Here is a 23,214-nt window from a genome sequence, read left to right on the forward strand (position 1 = left end):
GAAATCTTGAGAAATCATTTGGGTTTAACTGTTGACATGAGTCAAAATAATGATGCAACAATTCAATAAAATTGTCTATAATTAACTGTTTGGTGTGCCACTAAAAATGGACTTTCACAAAGATTATGAATCTTTTCATCATCAATATTTTGATAATGAAATGAAAATTTTTTTACGTTTGACTGATTCACTCTGCAATGAAGGGAGAAAATAGGACCTTCACAGGAGAATTTTCACAACCAACATTTAGATATGGCAGGACCTTATCAGTAAATCTGTGTGTGATAGTGTGTATATGTGTGTCAGTGAGCAGGTCAGAGAATGACAGCGTTCCTCTGTCCCAGTCCAGCTGTACTCTGGGTTTCCGTGCTACTGAAAGGGAAGTGCATGGCTGTGGTGTAGAACGTGTTCCATATTTACCATCATAATACCACATACACCAGATTCCACTTCTGGAAATTAGCTTTCCCTTTCTCTGAGCAGAGTCTGCCATCACACCCACTGCCCACAGCGTACAATCTCCTACTTCAACATCCCAGCTGTGTGTTCCTGAGTTAAAGCCCACAGAACCCAGTATACACCCACTGTAATTAAATCTCTCCAGATTATCAGGAAGCTCCTGTTTCTCATCACTGAATCTAACACTGGTCAGATCACCAGACACAATGAGGTAAGGATGAGCAGTGTTGGGGTCCAGAGTTACATGTGCTGAGTCCAAAACAAACACATTAATTAATATGCCATTAATGTACTCACACACAGTATGTAAGTAAGTAAGTAAGTAAGTAAGAAAGTAAGTAAGCGAGTACGGGTAAATACAAGAGTAAGTGAACAAATAAATAAATAAGCGAGTGAGTAAATAATTAACTATGTGATTTAGCAATTAAGCTAATAAGCAACTAAGTAAGAAAGTGAGTAAATAAGTATGTAATCAAGTAAGAAAGCAAATGAGTAAGCAAGTGAGTATGTAAGTAAGTAAGCGAATAAGTACGTGAGTAATTAAGTAAGAAAGTAAGTAAGTAAACAGGTAAGTAAGTAAGAAAATAAGGAACTGAGTAAATAAGCGTGTAAGTGAGCAAGTCTTCTTCTTTTGGCTGCTTTCATTAGGGGGCGCCACAGCGAATTATCCATCTCCATACCCACCTGTCCTTAACATCTGCCTCTTTCAACCCAACTACCCGCATGTTTTCCCTCACCACATTCACAAACTTCCTTCCTCTTTTCCTTCTTCCTGGTGGCTCCATACTCAACATTTTCCTACTGATATACCCCATGTCCCTCCTCTGCACATGTCCAAACCATCTCAATCTCGCCTCCCTCACCTTGTCTCCAAAACGTCCTACATGCACTGTCGCTCTAATAAACTCTTTCTAATCCTGTCCATCGTCGTCACTCCCAACGAAAAACCTCAACATCTTCAGCTCTGCTACCTCCAGCTCCGCCTCCTGTCTTTTACTCAATGCCACTGTCTCTAATCCATACAACATCTCAGGTCTCACCACAGTCCTATAAACTTTCCCTTTCACTCTCACAGATACTCTTCTATCACAAATCACTCCTGCTATCACTCTTCTCCACCCACTCCACCCTGCCTGCACTCTTTTCTTCACTTTTCAACAACAGTTGTACCACAGTAGCCCATTTTCCACCGGTACCCTGTTGGCAAACAATACCTGTGGCGATCATTGGTAACCCGGTTTTTGACCAATCCGGTATGAAAATAAGGTTTGTGATCCTCCTATTTGATTTGGCATGTTGACGCCGGATTCCCTACCTAATGCAATTCTTCCTTTTTTTTGGCTTAGGACTGGGTTGGCACTGGCTTGTGCAACCCTAATGGCCTGGTTTATGTAAGCAAGTAAGTAAGTAATTAAAGGGAATAAGTAGAGCTATCTGCGACGCGTAGCCAGAAGAATGGAAGCAGTAGGTAGTCCGGTATGATCTATGGTAATAACCAGTAGATCGGACGGTGAGTGAGGGGAAATGGGGACCTTATAAAGGGGATAGGTAAATGGAGAACAGGTGTAGGTGATAAGTGGGAGCAGGACACCTGTAGGTGATTAATACGAGTGAGAGGCTGAGCAAAATTAAGTAAGTAACTACAGGAAGTGAGTAAATATGTGAATAAGTAAATAAGTGCGTACTTACTTACTCGCTTACTTATTTAATTACTTACTTATTTACTTACTTATTCACTCGCTTACTTACTTACCTACTTCTTACCTATTTACATACTTACCTATTTACTCACTCACTTACTTATCTACTTACTTATTAACTTACTCTCTTATTTTTCTTATTTACTTAATTATTTACTTGCTTCCTTGCTTGTTTACTTACTCACTTATTTACTTATTTATATTTAGCGTTTACTTATTTACTTACTCGTTTACTTATTTCTCGCTTACTTAATTACTTGCTTACTCACTTACTTATTTACTTACATACTTGCTTACTTACTTACTTATTTACTTGCTTACTTACTTGGTTACTTGCTTACTTATTTACTTACTTGAGAGAGAGAGAGAGAGAGAGAGAGAGAAAGAAAGAAAGAAAGAAAGAAAGAAAGAAAGAAAGAAAGTCTTACTATATTGGACTGTGTCCTGCATCTTCTCCCAGATTCTAAACTTCAGGTTGCCAGATGTTTTGTCACCTGGATCAGTGCTCCTGAAAGCACCTCTGGATGTTGCAGTCTACACTGGGCTCTGCAAAACATTCAGCCAGTGCTGCTGTTGTTCGGATTCAGAAAACACAGGAAGCACATCACTTACCTCTTCACTGTGGCCTTGTAGTTCTGTAACACAACAAAACCTAAAATCAGTGGATCGAATTGACAATGTGACACCGCTAGAATGATGTTTTTGATGATAAAGTAGTTTTACTTTCTCACAGTATAAATATTGAGAAAATGATCCTCACTTGTAAGAATGAGACGTCTTCTGCACTCAGCTCCTTTTCTATGGCACTGATTGTGTCTGAAAGAGATGATATGTCTCTGTTCAGCTTCTCAATCTTCTCCATCATTATCTGACTCTTCTGCTCCTCTTCCTCTCTCAGTGCAGTGATCCTGGCTGCCTCTTCATCTTGTAGAAACTGATGAAGCTTCTCAAACTCCTTCTTAATCTGGTGCTCTGTGTTTAAGGCCTGGATCTGCAGTGAAGAAAAAATCTAATGAAGTTCAACTCATTATGCAGAAATGAAAAATATCATTTTAATTGTAACCCTATGATTTAATTTTTACCTTTATATGTTCTGCAGTCTGACTCCAGTTCAGTTTACAGTCTTTTAAAAGCATCAGTTTTTCCTGTACAGTCTTCAGTGCAGTTTTCAGTTCATCCTGAAACAAATTTCAGACACTGCATGGAGACTCTTGGTTTGGTTACGACTGTATTCTCTCTTACAAACACATATTTAAATTAAAAAACTTGAAATGCACAAAGAAGATAATGAAAAAAAAAATGGCAGACTTCCATGTGAGTTTATTTGTGTACACCAGTGTTGGGCAATAAACTTTCTTTCGGCTTCTCCTGTTAGGGGTCGCCACAGCGGATCCTCTGCATGTTTGATTTGGCACATGTTTTTACGCTGGATACCCTTTCTAACGCAACCATCCCCAATTTATCCGGGCTTGGGACCGGCACTGAGAGTGGCTGGGGTTGGTTTCCTGACCGGGGATCGAACCCGGGCCGCAGCAGTGAGCGCCGCATCCTAACCACTAGACCACCAGGGAACCAATAACGCGTTAATAGTAACGCGTTACTGTAACACAGTTACTTTTGACAGTAACTAATAATGTAACGCGTTGGTATGATCATGACCGTATGGTGCGTTGTCCGTGGTCTTTTTTAAATGAAATTATTGTGGCTGAAGTGTAGCCTACAGTCTAACCTGCTTACAGCAGAGACGCATTGTAGGATTGGTGGATGAACCACTGTGAAGACGAAGAAGATGCACTGTGGACGTGTCTCCGTTTATTCAGGTCTGTGCGGCAGTAATGGCGAGTCGAGGCGAGAGCAAGACGAGTTTCTCAAAGTGGAAATATGCTCATTATTTCACTTTAGTTGAGCATAAAGACCTTTTAGTCAAATGTAAGCTGTGTCTTTACTGGTTCGAAGCTCGTATCTACTGCGATAAACAGCAACTCCAATCTGTTGAAGCTCCTCCAGGAATCCCATGCTAGAAGCTAGGAGCTAGGAGCTAGAAGCTAGGAGCTAGAAGCTAGGAGCTAGAAGCTAGGAGCTAGAAGCTAGGAGCTAGGAGCTAACCTGGTGTTCTGTTCTACATTGTTGATAGTTTTCATATTAAGCTGTAGAAGGAACATTTTTAAGAGCTTAGTTTTTGATTGTGAATATATTATTCAGCTTGTTTTGTTATTTATTTCAGAAATCTTTGTGATATATTCAGTACTTTTTGAATGAAGTAACTAGTAACTGTAACTAGTTACTATTTCTTAGTAGCTAGCACAACACTGGTGTACACTGATTTAATCTAACATGTAAGATATGCTCCTGATTATACCGGTGACCCTTCAGAGGGTAAATATCTGAATATGAGCCAATAACACACTCACATTGATAGTTTTTCTGCTTATCAATATACCGTTATAATTTATTTTTGACGTATTGCAACTAGTGTTTGTTTATCAAACCTATAGAAATTCATATGTAGAAGAAAACCTTTAGAATGACCTCATAAGAATTTATTTGTGATTGGTGTGTTTTCTCGAGTCTCGACACACCAAACACACCGGGTTTTGATCGTCCAGACAGAAGAGTTTGAGTTTCTCACTGTGCAAACTGCAGACTGTTTCAGACCCTGATGAAGATCTCCTCAGATTTTTCTCTTGTAAGTAAGTTTCACAAAGCGTCTTTAAGGCCAGATTCGTTGGAGGTTCATTCGTAGACGACTTCCTTCTGCAAACAGGACAGTCTCTGGATCCTTTGATCTCCCAGAATTGCTGCAAACACACTTTACACACACTGTGACTGCAGAATAGGACAACCGGATCCCTGAAGATATCACAGCACACAGGACAGGAAAAATCCTTCTCTGAAAACTTAGAAGCCATTTTGTTGTTGCTGCGGTTGTTTTTCTCTCCAGGCGAAATAGTCAGTGTTTCGCTTTCACTTTGTTAACAAGTAACAGCTCGCTGATTTTAGGTTTCGGTAAAGTTAATACACACTTGGTCCAGTATTTACTTCCTTCAACAGAGCCGTAAATAAAACTCAAAATTGCCTCAGAACTGAGAACCACATTAAACTCACCAGTGCAGAATGCTGCTCTCGTTACAGGTCATCACTGACAATCATAAACCACTGATAAGCTTCCTGGAGCTTCCTTACGTTTACATACTGACTACCGTATTTTCCGGACTATAAGCCGCTACTTTTTTCCCACGCTTTGAACCCCGCGGCTTAAACAAAGAAGCGGCTAATTTATGGATTTTTCCGGGGGTTTTCCCGGTTTCACAAACTACAAGCCAATAACCTGAGCCCCATATTAGACCAATGAAATTGCTGATTGGGTTCAGGTGAACCAATGAAACTCTTTATATTAAATCAGATGCGCTCCCACTGAATCGGGCCGCACCACATCATAAATATGTATGATGTTCCTCTGACGGTTGATCTGCCGCTCACTCGGACCGTCTAAAGGAATTGCGGATCATTCGTCACGCTGAAAACAACCGGGCATGAAAACACACTTCACCTGTGTTCTGAGCTGCACGGCATCGGGAGAAAAGCTTCACCGATGGTGATTTTTAAACGCACGACGATGCTAAAAGATAAACTCCCGAGTGAAATAGTTGTGAAAGGAAGGAGGAAGACAGTAAACAATGACTTTCTTGGTGGGCTACTGTTTAGATAAAAGCCGTGTAACAGACACTGTCTTTCATTAAAGCCTGTGTAAAGTTCATTAGTTTCAGTGTAGACACCTGCGGCTTATACACAGGTGCGGCTTATTTCTGTTCAAAAGGTGTTGTGGAACTTTTAGCCACAAACCCACATCTTGCACCTCAATCTAGTCTTTATAATAACTGCTCAAATCATATTTAACTCTAATACTACCTTAATTGTTTATATGTGTATATATAATTCTTATATACAATAAATATATTAAATACTTTATAAAATATAGCTTTAAAAGTTGCCGTTTATTCTGTTGTGTACAGTGTGACATCATAAAAGAAGCAAGACCTTGCATGGGTTTTCCTACATCTGCTATGGTGATGACACTAAACTCATTTTCTCCTTCCCTCCCTTAGCTTTTGCTCGGATCTTGACATGCCTGGTGGACATTTCTCCGTGGATGAGCGCTCATCAACTAAAACTCAACCCCAGCAAAACCGAACTGCTGGTCATTCCAGGTGGTTCATCTCTAGCTCAGGATCTCAGAATAACTCTCTACTCTTCCCTTCAGCCACTGCTCGTGACCTTGAGGTAACTATGGACAATGAACGGTTTCTTCGCTACAACATAAGAAGGATTTGATCATTTCTTGAAGTTCAAACTTGGGGATGTTATTATTATTATTTTTTTTATTATTATTTTACAGCACGTTATATAAAGAGTGACTATAACAGCCCAAAAAAAGATCATTTTGAAAACATAAATCCATGATGTTAATGCACATGGTTGCCATGATTTAACAACAAATGCGTACGTTACACAAGAGATACAGTAACGTCTTGCCAATCATACATTGTCTAACCTTTATAGAATTTATATTACATCTCAGGACTTGTATCAATGTGATATGTTCATTGCTGTAATTTTAATGACATCATACTGAAGTCATTTTCTAATTTTCTTTTGAAGGATTTTATAAAAAATATATTTTTTTTCAGAACAACTTTTTTTGTTTTGTTTTAGTGCGTCTCTGGGCCACTAGGTGGCAGCAGTGATCCACAGCCTGTGTGTATTTGTTTGGATGACGTTATACCATTCTTAAAAATCAGCTTAACAAAAATAATTTGATTATTTATTCATTTGAAATTCATAAATATACATAAGTATCGATCTTTTTGAGTGAGCCAGAAGTGACAGTGTTCCCATAACGAATAAACCTTGAGAAGAACCAGACTCAGAAAGGGAACTTATCCTCATATGGGTGACATCTGGCAACACTACTCACCGAGCCTCCATTCCACCCCTAGAGTCAATATTGCAAAAGCAATAACATTTAGAAGGCTCTGATTTTTTATTTATTTATGTATACATTTTTTACTTGTATACCCATTAAACATCAGTCTGTATCTCATTTTCACAACACACTCCCTATCAGTGCTACTGGGTAGTGATTTAAGATGAGTCAAAAGTCTAGAATTTAAGGGCTTGATCAAAATATCTGTAACTCAGCCGTACTGAATCCTGTCCTGTTTCAGATTCAAATCCTTTTGTTGGCCTGCCAAGTTACAGCATAGACATGGTCAATGTGTACACCACTTTATAACTATTATCCAAAAAAAGGAAAAAACAGACAGGGGCCACAACCAATGGGAAACCACAGTGTACAGAAAAAAATAAACTAAGGAATAATAGCAAGGAATAAATAAAAATGCTATGACTGTGACACAGTATGATGGTAACAAGGCTTTGGCACTTGCACAATGTCAACAATTACGTAGACAAACAGAATGATATACAATTCAGTATATTCAGATAAATCATATAGTGCAGGTAATAGCTGTGATTGGAGCCTTGGGCACAGGAGGCCTGGGGGTTGAAGGAAAGAAAACCAAGCAATCATCAGCATTGTCTCACTTTAATACTGAATCTTTATCTAATAACAAGCAACATTACTTATAACAAAGTGCTGCTGATTCCTAGATTGTGGATATGCACGTTTCAAAACTTTGCTGAAAATCTATTCTCAAATCTATTTCTTGCTATTGAATTTTTGAAATAACTTTTGAAATCAACCATCAGCGTATAATCCATCAGTGGCTTAAATCAAGCATTCTTGCCTCCAAGGAGTTTATAAGTATCAGTAAATATTTTTCAGCAGCATCAAGAGAGTGACAGTAAATGAGAGTCTAACACATGTCCTCATTTTACTATGCTGTTTCTACTTCTTCTTCTTACGGCTGCTCCCATTAGGGGGCGCCACAGCGGATCATCCTTCTCCATACCCCCCTGTCCTCTACATGTGCCTCTTTCACACCAACTACCTGCATGTCTTCCCTCACCACATCCATAAACCTCCTCCTTGGTCTTCCTCTTTTCCTTCTTCCTGGTGTCTCCATCCTCAGCATTCTCCTACTGATATACCCCATGTCCCTCCTCTGCACATGTCCAAACCATCTCAATCTCCCTCACCTTGTCTCCAAAACGTCCTACATGCGCTTTCTCTCTAATAAACTTATTTCACATTTTTTTTTACTATGCTGTTTTCTTGCACAAAATCTTCAGACACTCGTTGCAGAATTGTGTTCCTTGTAGCAAACCTTCCACACTAAAAACCATCCTAATGGTTCCAGAGTTCCAGAGTTCCTAGGTTGCATATCCTTTGCGTGTAATACGTACATCGAGCTGGAGCCCCATCGACATCACCAAATCGTTCAATGCTCTTTGGGGGCCGTTGATTGTTTCTTTGGGTTTTTCCACAGCTGTCACATTGTTTCTGTCACCAACAGCCATAGTTTTTCCTGGCCAAACTCTTCCATGTTTGGTTGTTAGTACACCAGTGGATTGTTGCTTCTTTGTCCGATTCTCTTTTTTTCAGGGTTATGCTATACACCAATCTGGCATAATATCATGTCCACCTCAATACTCGTCTGCCATCCTTACGCTTGCCCATTTTTCCTGCTTTTAACGCATCAAATTTGAGAACACAATATTGACTTGCTGCCTAATAAACAGTATCCAACCCACTAAAAGGTGCCATGATAAAGAGATAATCAGTGCTATTCACTTCACCACTCATAATGTTATCCCTCATTAGTGTATAGACCATCTATTTTTTAAAAACGAAGTTTCTTTTTTATTAAACTCATAATTAAACCTTATTTCAACCTAATTTAATGATAATGGCATTTCAGAGAAGCCCTTATTCATAGCGATTCGGATTCTGGTTCATTATGGCAAAGACTAAGCATACTATTATTCTAAAAAAAAAAGTTAGAAAGCTTTTTTTTTCGTCATAAAATCGAACTTTTTTTAAGTATTGCTGGAAGCGGTAGGTCTTTAGACATTGTTTGAAGCCTGCTAGTGACTGTTCATCAGGACATCAATTGGACATTTGCTGCACCACCTGGGTGCCAGAACAGAGAAGAGTCTTGAAGCATTTCTTCCTCATCCTCTGATCGATGGTGGGATTAGTCGAGCGAGTGTTTTAAAAACGGATGCAAGCGGAGTGGAGGGAATGTGGCAGTTGGGTGGTGTGGAAGAACTTGAAAAAGAAGTATGGTTGTACTAAGGACTAAGGTAGGATAATTGAGTTGCAGTAGTTCAGTTGAGAAATGACAAGAAACTGAACAAGCACCTGAGAGGCCTGTGTGGGCCAAGTTTGAGAGCAGAGACTGAAGATGAGAGAGTTGTCCATGAAAGATCTTGACGTGAGGATCTTGACGTGAGGATGAATAATTCCTCTATCACCTTAGTCTTCTACAGTCTTTGTCTTCATGTCCAGGTTATGTCTTTTGTACTTCTGCAATTATCTACACAATTAACAACTAAATTCTTCCTATGATTGAAATTAATCTGGGTCATTATATTTCTGCTTCAGGCTTCAAAATGGGCTTGCACAGACTGAAATAAAAACGTCTCACCAAATGAGATTCTTCTATGTGCAGACATTACTGAGATTTAGCATAACAAAAAACAGTAAGCCAATTTTATCCTTTAAAGAATGTGTATCGTCTGGTTATAAGCACAATAATCTTGCACTATTTGATTTAGGACTAATTTACACCAGGTAGCTGTAGCCAACGTGTACGCAGAGGATGCTGAGCCTCTACACCCATTCTTGAGGAAACCCTGTTAATCAAGTGGATTCTCCATGGCTTATGTAATTAAAGGCATTTGTATTGGAGGACGCAATCAAGCATGTTGAGGTTGGGAGTGACGACGATGGACAGAATTAGAAATGAGTTTATTAGAGGGACAGCACATGTAGGACGTTTTGGAGACAAGGTGAGGAAGGTGAGATTGAGATGGTTTGGACATGTGCAGAGGAGGGACATGGGGTATATCAGTAGGAGAATGCTGAGGATGGAGACACCAGGAAGGAGAAAAAGAGACCAAGGAGGTGGTGAGGGAAGACATGCAGGTGGTTGCGGTGAAAGAGGAAGATGTAGAGGGTTTGGAGACAGATGATCCGCAGTGGCGACCCCTAGTGGGAGAAGCCGAAAGAAGAAGAAGAAGAAGAAGAAGAGTCGGACATCTGAGCATTATGTGAACTGCTTCAGTTTATGACACAATAATGAGAATATCTTTTGGGAGAACTTGAATTTTATAGTAAACGTTAAAGTAAATATGCTATGCAATTGGTTAAAAAACTGCACACGATGATCCAATGATGTTCCATGCAACCCCAGTTTAGGGAAGCGTTAAAAAAGCAATGTGGAGACACTTAATATTCACATCCAGCCTGCAGCCCTCCGTGCTGTCTAAAGGGTGAAAAAGCAAAACAGGAGCACATTATCGAGTTTTCAGTCGACTGAAAGACCAACACGCTTCCGATTAGGGCGTAATGGGACGAAGGCGTCCGGGCACGCGTTGCTTCGGCAGCCACGAGATCGTGACACGACACAAAGTTCTCTCAACGCGGGTTCTTTTTTGATGAGCAGCTACACAGGCATGATGGCGACGACCGACCCGGTGAAGTTTTAACGAGCTGTCATTCTGGTCCTGTCTTTTATGTTTCGTGGATTTTTTTTTTTCTCTCTTTCCCGAAATGAAGGCTGACGTCGTTAGGCATGCAAGAGATTCTGAAGAAAGTGTGCAAAGAGAAAGGATGTGTGAGCTTGTTAGTTTCTGGCGATTGCCAGCTTGCACTATTCCAGAAATAGAACTGGATTGTTTCATTTGGCTTTTAACTCAAAAATATGGTGGCCAACTCTGGTTGTGTCGGTGTGTTAGAAGTGTGGGAAGGTGACAATCCAATTCTTTTTTATATCCGTAGGCATTTTGGTAAATGATTTACAATATATAATTTGGGGGATTTTTGGAGGTTCTGGACAAAAAACAACAACAAAACATGTTTAGCCAACCAATCCAATAGGAATCTGATACACTTTGTCTTTTTTTTGCTACAACTATATAAATAGATTCTGTCTCCTAATCCATATATAAAGCACAACCGTTATTTCCATCCAGGTTGCCAAAAATCCATAAATAATGTATGCCATTTATGTATTCTCAGTGCAAAAGGTGGTACAGAGAAGCCCTGCTGTATTGGAAGGTTTATATATATTTGTGTGTGCATGTGAGAGAGAAAGACCTGTGACTCAGTGAGGTCATGCTGTATTTATTTCCAACAATTTGTCGATGTAAACACACAGCTAAACTGTGTAAAGTCGCAATCAGAGGGAAAACACTTACATTTCAGTGAATCAAGTCAATTCTAAAAAGCAAGAATCGAGAAGCAAATCTTAATGTTACGTTGGATGCCCGCTAAAGTTCATTCAGGTCTACATTTATAACATTTGGCAGACGCTCTTATCCAAAGCGACTAACACCTGAGTAGTTGATGGTTAAGGGCCTTGTTCAAGAGCAGTTTGGTAGCAGGATTTGAACCTGTGTGAGATATTTTCATACACAAAAATAGATCATGACTTTTTTTTGTGGAAAAATAACTCATCAATCTGGGATGAATGGTTTTGCTCGACAGTCACACCTTTGCATCGGCACATCGGTGAACACAGAACGTAGGCATTAATGCATTAACTGCAAAAAATGTTTTTAACTAACATTCAAGGAAAAGATATTTTATCTTTCTTTTTGCTTTCCATACAAGCAGACTGTTTTCGGTATTTATGAGTGATCCCATAAACCCATGTCCATTGAGAGATTGCGTCATCTGATGCTGATTTCGCACGCATTCAGGCCAAAGAAGCTTATATCTGCTGTAGCATTTGGAATGTGTGGGGGAAGAGAATGAGAGCGAGACGAAATAAAATCAGAAATCCAAATGATCACGGTTGCCATGACAGCAGTGCTGTAAACAGATTTTCACTGTATCATATGTAATGAAAAATCTGTGCAACATAATTAATTTTTTCAAAAATAGGTAGAGCATCTGTCAGAGCACGGAAACAAAAAAACAAACAAACAAAGAGACAGGCATTATGATTACTATAGTTATCTGTCTGTCTGTCTGTCTGTCTGTCTGTCTATGAGCGTAAGCGTGGCGTCTACAGTGCGTGAGAAAGGTTGGCTTGTTGGCAATTTTTTTGCCGTTTATTGTAAAACATCTCGGAATAACAGTGTGTGCCTGTGTGTGTGTGTGTGTGTGTGTGTGTGTGTGTGTGTGTGTGTGTGTGTGTGTGTGTGTGTGTGTGTGTGTGTGTGTGTGTACAGCATGGCGTCACCGAGCGCGAGCCTGTGTGATACTTTGACTTGCCAGCGGTTTAAGTGTAGAGGAGTGTGTGTTTAAGGTTGGAGACAATATGACTATATTAAACCAGAGTGGAGGCAAACCACTATTACCAAAAAAGATGCTGACCTCCAATAGAGGATTTTACATTGTATTATCTCTGTGAACTCTTTTAGTTGTATATTAAACCTCGACATTTTACAAGACTGTCTGTTCTGTTTTTCACTCTTTTATACACTGCTCCAGACTACAGTCACAATTTGTCCTTTTAAAAAATGTTTTTTTCAAGTAGTTTTATTGTGATTTTTACTTTCCTGTGTTTTATTCTCGGTTTTAAGTATACCAGGAGAAGCAGATTTATACTTAATTATATTACCGTATTTTTCGGACTACTTTTTTTTCCCACTCTTTGAACCCCGCGGCTTAAACAACGAAGCGGCTAATTTATGGATTTTTCCTGGGTTTTTCCAGGTTTCACAAACTTCAAAGCCAAAAAACTGAGACCCATAACATTAGACCAATGAAATTGGTTCATTGGTTCAGGTGAACCAATGAAACTTTTTATATTAAATCAGACGTGCTCCCACTAAATCAGACCGCATCACATTATAAATATGGATGAGGTTCCTCTGAAGTTTAACCTGCTGCTCACTCACTAACTCCAGTTGCAACCGAAATCATATAAGCACAGACAGGTTTCCAAAACTTGTGCTTTTTTATTTTTTTTTGGCAACAGCTTTACGGGTTAGTCAAAGAAACTTAGAAACGAGCATCAGAAAATAATAAGGACATATTCCTCGGTCTTGCACACATGCAGGAAAAATGCGGCGGCAGGCTATTTCCAAAATACCGCTCTGCTCTTGAAGGAGCCACAACATATTTCACCCGTTACACTGTGTAACAGACACTGTCTTTCGTTAAAGCCTGTGTAAAGTTTATTAGTTTTAGTGTAGACACCGGCGGCTTATAGACAGGTGCGGCTTATTTATGTTCAAAATAAAAATCTTTGTTAAATTCAGTGGGTGCGGCTTATATATGGGTGCGCTTTATAGTCCGGAAATTACGGTATATACAGATTTGCAATATACCTGAACAGGAAAAACAAAGTGACTCAAAATGTAGACTGTGATGCCATCAGAATCTTATCCAGTTTAATAAAAGCAAGGATTTTACTTGATTTTCAATTTTATAATTTTTATAATTTTATATGAGGGATCTGAAGATGTTTGAGGCTGTGTGGTGTTGTAATGTAGCTCTGTGTTTGGTGAAAGAGGAAGAATTTGCACCTGAACTGAAATGATCACACACCCTCTTCCCCCAACCTTTTAACAATTACTGAAAAGGCACGCACGTCCTTGAGCCAGGACATGGGGAAGGCCGGGTGCTAGTGGCGAACACAGCGGAACTTGAGGCGGACCACCACCGGGTAGAATGCATTGGAGGTCGGGAAAGGCTAGATTAATCTGTCAGAGATGCATGATGCAAGGCCAGATATTTTGTCAGAAACACAGACAGGGACTGGAAGAAGGACCCAAATGCATGATGCAACAGTGTGAGAACAACTTTAATGAAAGAAAGTGGCAGGGGGGATAACACAGTTTAAAAAGAGATCCGAAAAGCAAATCCAAAAATCCGAAAAACCAGCAGACAGAGCATTGTAGGGAAAACCAAAAATCAGAATCCAACAAATTGTCTAAAAATTTAAAAGCTGGGAAAACACACAGCACGGAGATCCAAAATCAAAAAATGTAGGCACCACTGGGCAGACCAAAATCACAAACCAAAAACAGTCCAGGGTCCAAACCAGAGCAGAGGCAGAGCAGGGTGAAAGGCATACTGCCACCATCAGACCCACAAGTCTTTGAAACTGCTTCACAGTGAGTGACTGGCCTTCTCTCACTCTCTTGACGGCTGTAAGGATGGATTCGACACGAACGGGGAACAACTGTGCCTGCATAAAGGTCAAATCACATACTACACCTAGATACAGGATAGGTGGTACTCTTTAATGGAGAAAGCACACTATTTTTGGCACTCAGCTTTAACCCCAGCTCCTTTATGTGGGCAAGAATGACATCTCGATGCCGGACTGCCAGCTTCTCCGATTGAGCCAGTATCAACTACTCCTCAATATAATTTAGAATGCAGACGCTCTGAAGTCTCAGCGGGGTCAGTGTCACATCAACACACTTTGTGAAGGTGGGGGGTGAGAGTTAAGGACAAAATGGAAGGACCCAGTATTAGTAAGCTTCGGCCACGAAAGCAAACCTCAGGAACTTCCTGTGAGCTGGAAGGATGGATACAAGAAAGTATGCATACTTCAGATCTAGTCCTCGGACCTGATTTGGGACACAACCTGCTTTTGGGGTCAGCATCTTGAACCTGAGTCTCAAAAGCTGACGTAGATCGAGAATAGGATGCAACCCTCCATTCTTTTTTGGAACTATGAAGTACCGGCTGTAGAACCCAGACTCTCTGTCTGATGGAGGGACCACCTCAATGGAGGTGAGAGTATTCTAGTTCCTGCTCGGACCCCACCCGGTTGAGGCACACTCCGTTGAACCGGGGGCGGATGAGACCCGAACTGAATAGTATAGCTTCTGTCCAATTGTTTTGGAAAAACTGGAAAAATCTGGAATAAGAAGAAAAGATGAGAGCTACCATCAGTCCTGTATCATGCCAACAGTAAAGCATCCTGAGACCATTCATGTGTAGGGTTGTTCTTAGCCTAGGGAGTGGGCTCACTCACAATTTTGAATTAATTCAATTTAGAATACAGCCATGAATAAAAAATGGTATTAAAACATCTATCAAGAGCAACTTCTCCCAACCATTTGAGAACAGTTTGGAGATGAACTATGTCTTTTCTAGCTATTCTACAAAAGTGATATCTAAGTGACTTAGGAAACAAATATGGAAATTTTGGGTCCATGTCCAGGAAACGCCCCAGACCTTAATCCTATTGAAAACTTGTGGTAAATCCTCAGGAGGTAGGTGGACAAACAAAACCCCACAAACAACCCCACAAACAACTCCAAGCATTGATTTTGCAAAAATAGACTGCCATCAGTCAGGAGGTGGTTTAGAAGTTGATTGACAGCATAAAAGGTTGAATTGCAGAGGTCTTGAAAAAAACGGGTCAACACTGTAATGTCAGTAAAAGCCTTTGACACTTTTGAAATGCTTCTAATTATATTTCAGTATACCATATAGCATAAGCCCCCCGAAAAACCCACTGAAACACAGAGCATATTAAGAGTTAACCCGTCAAAGTTGAAATGTAAAATGCAATTTTTGCATAATTCTATTTTTAAAAAATAGACATTTTTATATGTTCCGAGATTGTGTCATTTTTTTTTATCCAGCATTAACTAGAAAACTTATATACAATATAATACAATCTACATTATTAAATATACATCTTTTATATTTAAGACACAATGCTTGTTGATCAGCAACGGGGATGTGGGGATCTGTCCGTTTTCACTATTCTGCTGCAGGATGTGTCAGGATATTAATATGGAATACAATTACGTACCATATTAAATTAAACGTGACTTGTTTTAATATGACTCCTACTGAAATTAAAAAATGATTGCAATCTTCTCTCCTGACTTCAATGTCCACTGTAATGCTTTCCACTGTAATTGTAATATTATGCCCTAAACTCTTTTCACCTAATTGGCTGATTGAATAATGGCCTGAATGATCAGGTATATGGGTGTTCCTATTTAAGTGATTTAGTAAATGTGAATTTTGTAAAAATATCTATATAAAAAGGAATTGGGTTTGATTGTTGCTATGGTAGCGAATAAGTGAACTTCCAAAGAAAGAAACACATTCACTCCCTCGGCACTGCAAATCCCCTGAATTTAATATATAATCCTATGAGAAATTTGAATCCCAAATAGCTTCAGGCCTCGTACTTTTGCTTTCACAGAAGTTTTTTTGTTGTTGTTGCTCGGTCACAAAAAACAAGCTTTTAGAGATTTTTGGTTTTGTATCACTCTTCTGATGTACAACCTTGGTATATAGTAAAACCTTTCATTTGTTACATCTGTTATATCAGCTCTGGGTGAATCATAAGCTTTGTACAATGGAAAGAAATGTGTGTTCTAAAGCACTCACTTGTCAGGCTTCTCTTTTTCATAGACATTGTCTGCGTGTAATTACAAATCTAATTTACTTCATTTACAAAACTTGAAAACACTCAACTTGTTCTATCTGACAATTTCACGTAAATCCTATTAGGCAGACATCTATAAAAAAAAAAAAAAAAATGCACATACAGTACTTATTACTAGCAGATTAAACTCAACGTCTTCAAATATAAAGTAAAACTGAGTGGCCTATAATGACCTTTTCAACCATTCCATATTTATATTTCTACCAGGTTATATTCAGGGAAGAACATTTTGTCTCTGAAACTCAATTCAAGTCAAGAGGCTTTTTTTCATCATTTCTACTATACACAGCGGTACACAGTAAAAACGTTCCTCCGGAACCCTGGTGCTACACTAAACAACAACATAGAGCTACAACACAACACAAAGTGCATCGAGTGCAACCTAGTGCAAACAGTGCAGACGAAAAACAGTACAGACAGACAGTGCAGACAGACAACACAAGACAAGACACAAAACCCAAGATACAGCTTAGCCTACAACTTAGCTTAGCTTAGCCTTCTCTTTGTCATCTTCTGAAACATGCAGCTACTTAGAGTCTTTGTGTCTCTTCAAATCCTTGTTATACCAGTGCTTTAGCAGAAGCCCACTGAGCCAGTTATATGCACTTCCGGGAACCTGACACGACTGTTTATTCCATACAGGAGGAAACTGTTTATAACATGGAAGAAAATTTCTCAAGGAACATGGGAAGCATGTCCATTCACTCAGTGTGTCTCTGGGGAAGAAAGATAAGCACGGTTTTCCTTGGTCTGATGAAGGATTTTCAGGAGAGCTCTGGGTTATGAGAATGTAATTCTTATCCTCTTTTGTTTATTATTTCTTTTTTAGTTGCTTGGCCTAAATCTCAAGTTCATTTTTGTAAAATATTTTTTTTTTCCTAGATTGATTAGATGAAAATCTATAAATCGGATGTTACATCATTTGTTTTGATGTGCTTGTTCTAATTCACACATGCTATATAATTGTAGATAGATATTATTTATTTCATTGTAATGTTGTGTTAAACAAAAGATTCTGGCTCTTTATTAGTACCTAGAATGATGACTACAGGTGAAACTTAAATTTTTTTTAAATATAGACTTTGTTTTTATACAGATTAGTCCACATATTAATCAGTATACCATAGTGTCAGAAAACCACCAGCCACGCCCCCCCTCTAACGCTCAACACTCCCGCTTAGCCTCGCCCTCCTATTAATCACCTGCACCTGTTTCCCCTCAATTAGTACCCTTTAAAAGATTCCTATCCCCTTTCACTCCCCGTCCGATCTATACATACCTTAGATCATTTGGACTTCCTACTGATTCTGTGTTCTCCTCTGCTTCCCGTTTTCCTCGTTACTCTTCTCGAGAAGCTCGCTACAGCTAAGTTCATTAATCCCAGCACTCCCTTTTCTGCTTCTCCTGTGTTTGCTCTGTTCAAGACCAATAAACTTCAACATGTTGCACTCCCGGTTGCACTTAGATTTTTGATGGTAATGGTGGATTTTTGTGAGTTTCAGGTTCCTTTAAATCCACTGGGTAGGCTCTCTATTTGCTCCTGTTCTACCACATCCTAAAGGTGTTTGATTGGTTTAAAATCTGGTAACATGGAAGGTCACTGCGGTACACTGAACTCATTGCCATGTTCATGAAACCAGATTGATGTGATTTGTGACATGGTGCATTATCATGTTGCAAGGAGCCATTAAAAGATGGCAAATTGTGGCAAGGAAGGGATGCACATGATCAGCAACCAAAAGTTCCAGGAGATCAGCAATTACTGAAATATTCGAAACAGCCCATCTAGCACCACAATCAAGCCAGCCACAGTCTAAATAACTAAGATCCCATTTGCCCCATTCTCATAGTTTAGATGAATATTACTTGAAGCCACTTTCTGGTATTTAAAGCCACATGATTAGGCTGATAAGATAATTGCAAGAATGAGTGTGAATTAATTGTTCTATGATTGTATGTATAAAATCCATGTATCACAATAAAGATTCTTTAGAATAACGTAACAGCAAAACCAACATACAGCACACACAAAGTATCCCAGACCACATACTTTTAATCTCTGTATAAAGTTACAAACACTTTTCATATACGTTGAGTGTGTGTGATATGTGTTGACCTCCACACATCTCTAGTTTGTTCATCAAAGAAACTAATTAAATATGGCCTGTAGATAGGTAATATTATGGCAATACATATTTTATTTGTTTATGCATAACCTTTCCAGCAACTCTTTGACCTCTTGACTTTACAGTATTAAAAATATGTAGGTCTTCAAGTAATAGATTTACTGGAAGTCTGGAACAGGAAAAAGGTTACAAGAAAACAAATGCAAAAAAAAAAAAAAAGAATGTCTGCCTGGATTGCAATGCAATTGCTTATCCATCTTAAGAAGGCTATAAACAAGCTAATGAATTCTAATGAACATTGGAGTACGTGTTAATGAACACAGCTATATGAATACTAATTTTTGGTGTGTGTTGTCAGGGGAATTCGGCTGTGACGGAACCACTATTGAATATTGAATATTGAATATTGCTTGAGCTCTGTTTCATTTAACTCTCAGGAATAATATAATAATAGCAGGATTAAAAAAATAGTAAAATATGGGACATAAAAGAATGCGAACACAAGCCTAAGATGGGCCTAATTAAACAGGCTGGTAAATCGCTTTCAATTTGAATAAACTGACAAATAGAGAACATCCTGACATAACCCCAAGGAGGAGGTTTTTTTCTTGCCAAAGAAGAAAAGAAAGAGAAACTACATTTGTGACCCCAGTGGGCTATGCTAAATCTATCTTTCACAAAGAGAACAAGGTCTAAGCATCAAAGCCTGCAATCTTTATCTATTGTGGAAGAGAGGAACGTGAACTCATCATTTTTTAAAGGTCTCCAATGGCACTGAGTTCAATCATTGAAACCCTGAAATTTCAAAAAATCAAGAAAACTAGTTTGCATTAAGAGCTCATTAAACTTATTTTGAGGACCAGAATTTTTATTACTCATTGTGTGTAACTGGTAAAACAGTAAACAGACATACACTACATTGACAAGTATTGGGACACATGACTTTTCCAGCCATATGCTACCACAAAATGTTCCTACGCACAAAGCAAGCTTCATGAAGATATGGTGGCCACCTCACCCAACATCAGTACCTGACTTTCTTAACACCCTTGTGAATGAATGAGCACAAATCTCCACAAGCAGACTCCAAAATCTAGTGGAACTTTCCACTTCTTTCCAGAAAAGTGGAGATCATTATAACAGCAAATGGAGACTAAATGTGGAATGCGATGTTCAAAATGCACATATGAATGTTATGTTGTCTCAGGTGTCCACAAACTTTTCCATATAGTCAACCGTCCTGTGGAGAGACCAACACAGGAGCGATTTGTGTCTACTGCAAAAAAAGCTTAAAAAGTGCTTCATGCTGCTAAACTTGGATTTTAGCCTGCTAAATGTATTTCTCTATGAGCTCAATTGCTGTAGGAAAGGCATTAGAAATAGAGCATAGCACAACTGTAATGGGTATTTTAGGTGCACCCACTGCTGCTGATGCTAATGCGTTAAATAGATTGTTGTGTCGGGACACTGCAACTGCTAGGTCTGACTGAATTTTATAGCTCTGTGTTGTTCAGCTGAACCAGCAACTTGATCTGTCTAAGGGCTCATTGAGATAGAACTCATATAAAGGGTGCATTAAGGCTGAGGAGAAGCCAGGGGGAAAACTTTACATACACTTAGGCTAGGTTTCATCTTTATCTTAGTTTATTCCAATTCATGTAATGCTACCATACATTAGCGCAGCTCCTTAGCTTCTCAGAGAGTCAGAGAGTGAGTCAAATGTTTACAGGGAAATGGTTTCACAGTGGTTTATGTGTTGGACTGTATTGGAACGTTGTATATTAAAACCCCAACACTACCAACTGCCACTGCTGGGGCCTGAGGAAGACCCTTAGAGCTCAACAGCTCAAATCAAATCAAATTTTATTTGTCACATACACATACATACAGAGGACGACATGCAGTGAAATGCTTTTTACGACGGTCCGGCATTAGGGAATAGGATGGGAAGAAAAATAAACCAAGAAAAAGAAGGCAGATAAATAATCTAAAAACTATATAAAAAATTTATAGAGATATATATTAGAAAAAAAAGGTATGCTTGATACGCTTATGACAGTAAACAGTAAATCAGTAAAAAATTACGGTGGTTTATGTGATTGTCCTTAAAGTGACCGTGTGCGGTATGGTGTGGTATAAAGTATAAAGTGCACTGTGCTGTGCAAGTCCGGAGTTTCAAGTGTCGTAATGCAAAAAGGAAAATATGTGCAGAGAAAAGTGTGACGATGGAGAGAGAGGACCAGTTCTAGATCCATAATGAGCAGTGCTTTGGATAAAGGAAGAAAGATCTAAAAGATCTGGAGGAGGCAATATCAGGTTGTGTTGGTGTAACTTCTGGAAAATGGCCTGTTACAGAAATAAAGTAGGTTATTTGTTAAGATCAGATCAGAAGGTTGTGAGTTTAAATCCCAGCAAAACCACTGCTTAGCCTTGGAACAAGATGCTTAATCCTCGACTGCTCATAGATATAATTGTAAGTCTCGTTGATTAATGGTGTGTGCCAAATGCTGTAACCGTAGATGTTCGTGAACAGATCGGCAGGAACATTAGCATATCAAAGTGCTTATTACAACAGAAGGTTCTTGGCTGCAAGTCTTCTTGATGTTCAATTTCCTAAACCTTGACAAACCTAAAAAAAAAAAAAAATGTAGTTCAGGACTGGTTACTGACACCCACACTATTTTTTTTATAATAAATACATTCCAGAATATTTTTTTACACATCATAAGAACAACAACAAAAAAAACCCTCCAAATGCCAAACCTTTACTTTTCTCAATAATGACTTTTTTTAATAATGTGTCAAAATTCAGAAAACTCTATCAGTCATTTGGTGAAGGAATCAGCCAAAGTTCAACAAATGAGCATGTCTATGAAGGGTGCTAATAATTCTGGTAGTGACTCTAGGGCTTATTTTTTCCAGAGGTTTTACTGCATGCATAATGGAGACAGACTGTCTTCTGATTGTGAGTGAAAGCTGTGGGAAGCATCCTTGTGTGTTCTAGAGCCAAGTAGTGGTATTGATTTGGGACTATTGGGTTTTACAGTAACCTGGCTTGTGCATGTGTGTATTTGTGTGTGTGTGAGTTTAGAATGTTCCTCCTCATTTTCATTTTTCAATTTCTTCCCTTCTTTGTGCCTCAAGATGAATAAGCAACCAGTATTTTGTTCCCAACCACAGGCAGATGGCATGGGGTCCATCAGAGCACACCATGACAACAATTACTTGTTTGAGATCAGCTTTTCATTTTAATATGCATTGATAGGTTGCAGCAGTGTCGTAGGAAGCACCATCAAAATTATTTTGATAATGTGGAATGTGTGTGTGTTTCTTCGACTGATACAGAAATTCTATAAAACTGACATGTTCTTTTAGTGGACAGATGATGCATGTTTCAATCACAGGCAGAGTGTCTCAGGAACAGAATTTAGTCTGATCCATTTTTTATTTTAATAAAGCTCAAACATACACCAACCAGCCATAACTTTATGTTCACAGATCAGGCATAACCTAATATCGGGTAGGTCCTCATTTTGCTGCCAAAACAGTCCTGTCATGTTGAGCATTAACCGCATTAACTTCTTCAGCAGTTTAAGCTACAGGAGCTCGTCTGTTGGATCAGACCACATGGGCCAGCCTTCGCCCCCACAGGCATCATGACCAATGCGGACCAGGAACAGAGCACAAGAGCTGCAGTTTGGGAGATGCTCTGACCCAGTCATCTAGCCATCACCATTATCTTCGAGGACAAAATGTTCAATTGTGCAGCCATCAAGTTGGCACTGTAGATGGCTGCCTCAGTGTGGATCTATCCATCCATCCATCCATCCATCCATCCATCCATCCATCCATCCATCCATCGTTATATGTTATAATGTTATGTCTGGCTGGTGTATGCTATATGGATAAAGGTACTGGGACACCTGACTTTTTCATCCATATGTTGTTCTTCTAAGCCAAACCTTTCCCTTTACAAATCCAGCTTCATGAAGATATGCTTCACATGGTTTGGAAGATCTCTTGCTATAAACCTCGGACCCAAAGTACTAAACAAGTTTAGGATGAATTCCCTTGTAGTTGAATGAGCACAAATCAATTCTATTCAATTCATTATTATTTGTATTGCGCTTTTAACAATGAACATTGTCTCAATGCAGCTTAACACAGATAATGTGGTGATTAAAAGTGAATATGTTCTTTATAAGTAAGTTTGTCCCTGATGAGCGAGCCGGTGGCGACTGTGGTGAAGGAAAAACTCCCTGAGATGGCATAAGGAAGAAACCTTAAGAGGAACCAGACTCAAGAGAGAAACCATCCAAATCTGGGTTGCACCAAATGTCCATTCATAGCAGATATACAATGTTG

General features: G+C 39.1%; 1 pseudogene across 1 annotated transcript; it reads right to left on the minus strand.

The window, feature by feature from the left end:
- On the minus strand, positions 1 to 5,274 carry LOC310724082 (zinc-binding protein A33-like; annotated as a pseudogene). The gene is made up of 6 exons (XR_014538229.1): positions 4,677 to 5,274; positions 3,242 to 3,337; positions 2,920 to 3,150; positions 2,772 to 2,794; positions 2,588 to 2,705; positions 1 to 708 (listed from the first exon to the last, which is right to left on the minus strand). The product of XR_014538229.1 is annotated as a zinc-binding protein A33-like (transcript).
- Positions 5,275 to 23,214: the final 17,940 nt, after the last annotated feature.

Source organism: Silurus aristotelis (assembly GCF_946808225.1).
Source record: "Silurus aristotelis genome assembly, chromosome: 3".
Classification (NCBI taxonomy): Eukaryota; Metazoa; Chordata; class Actinopteri; order Siluriformes; family Siluridae; genus Silurus; species Silurus aristotelis.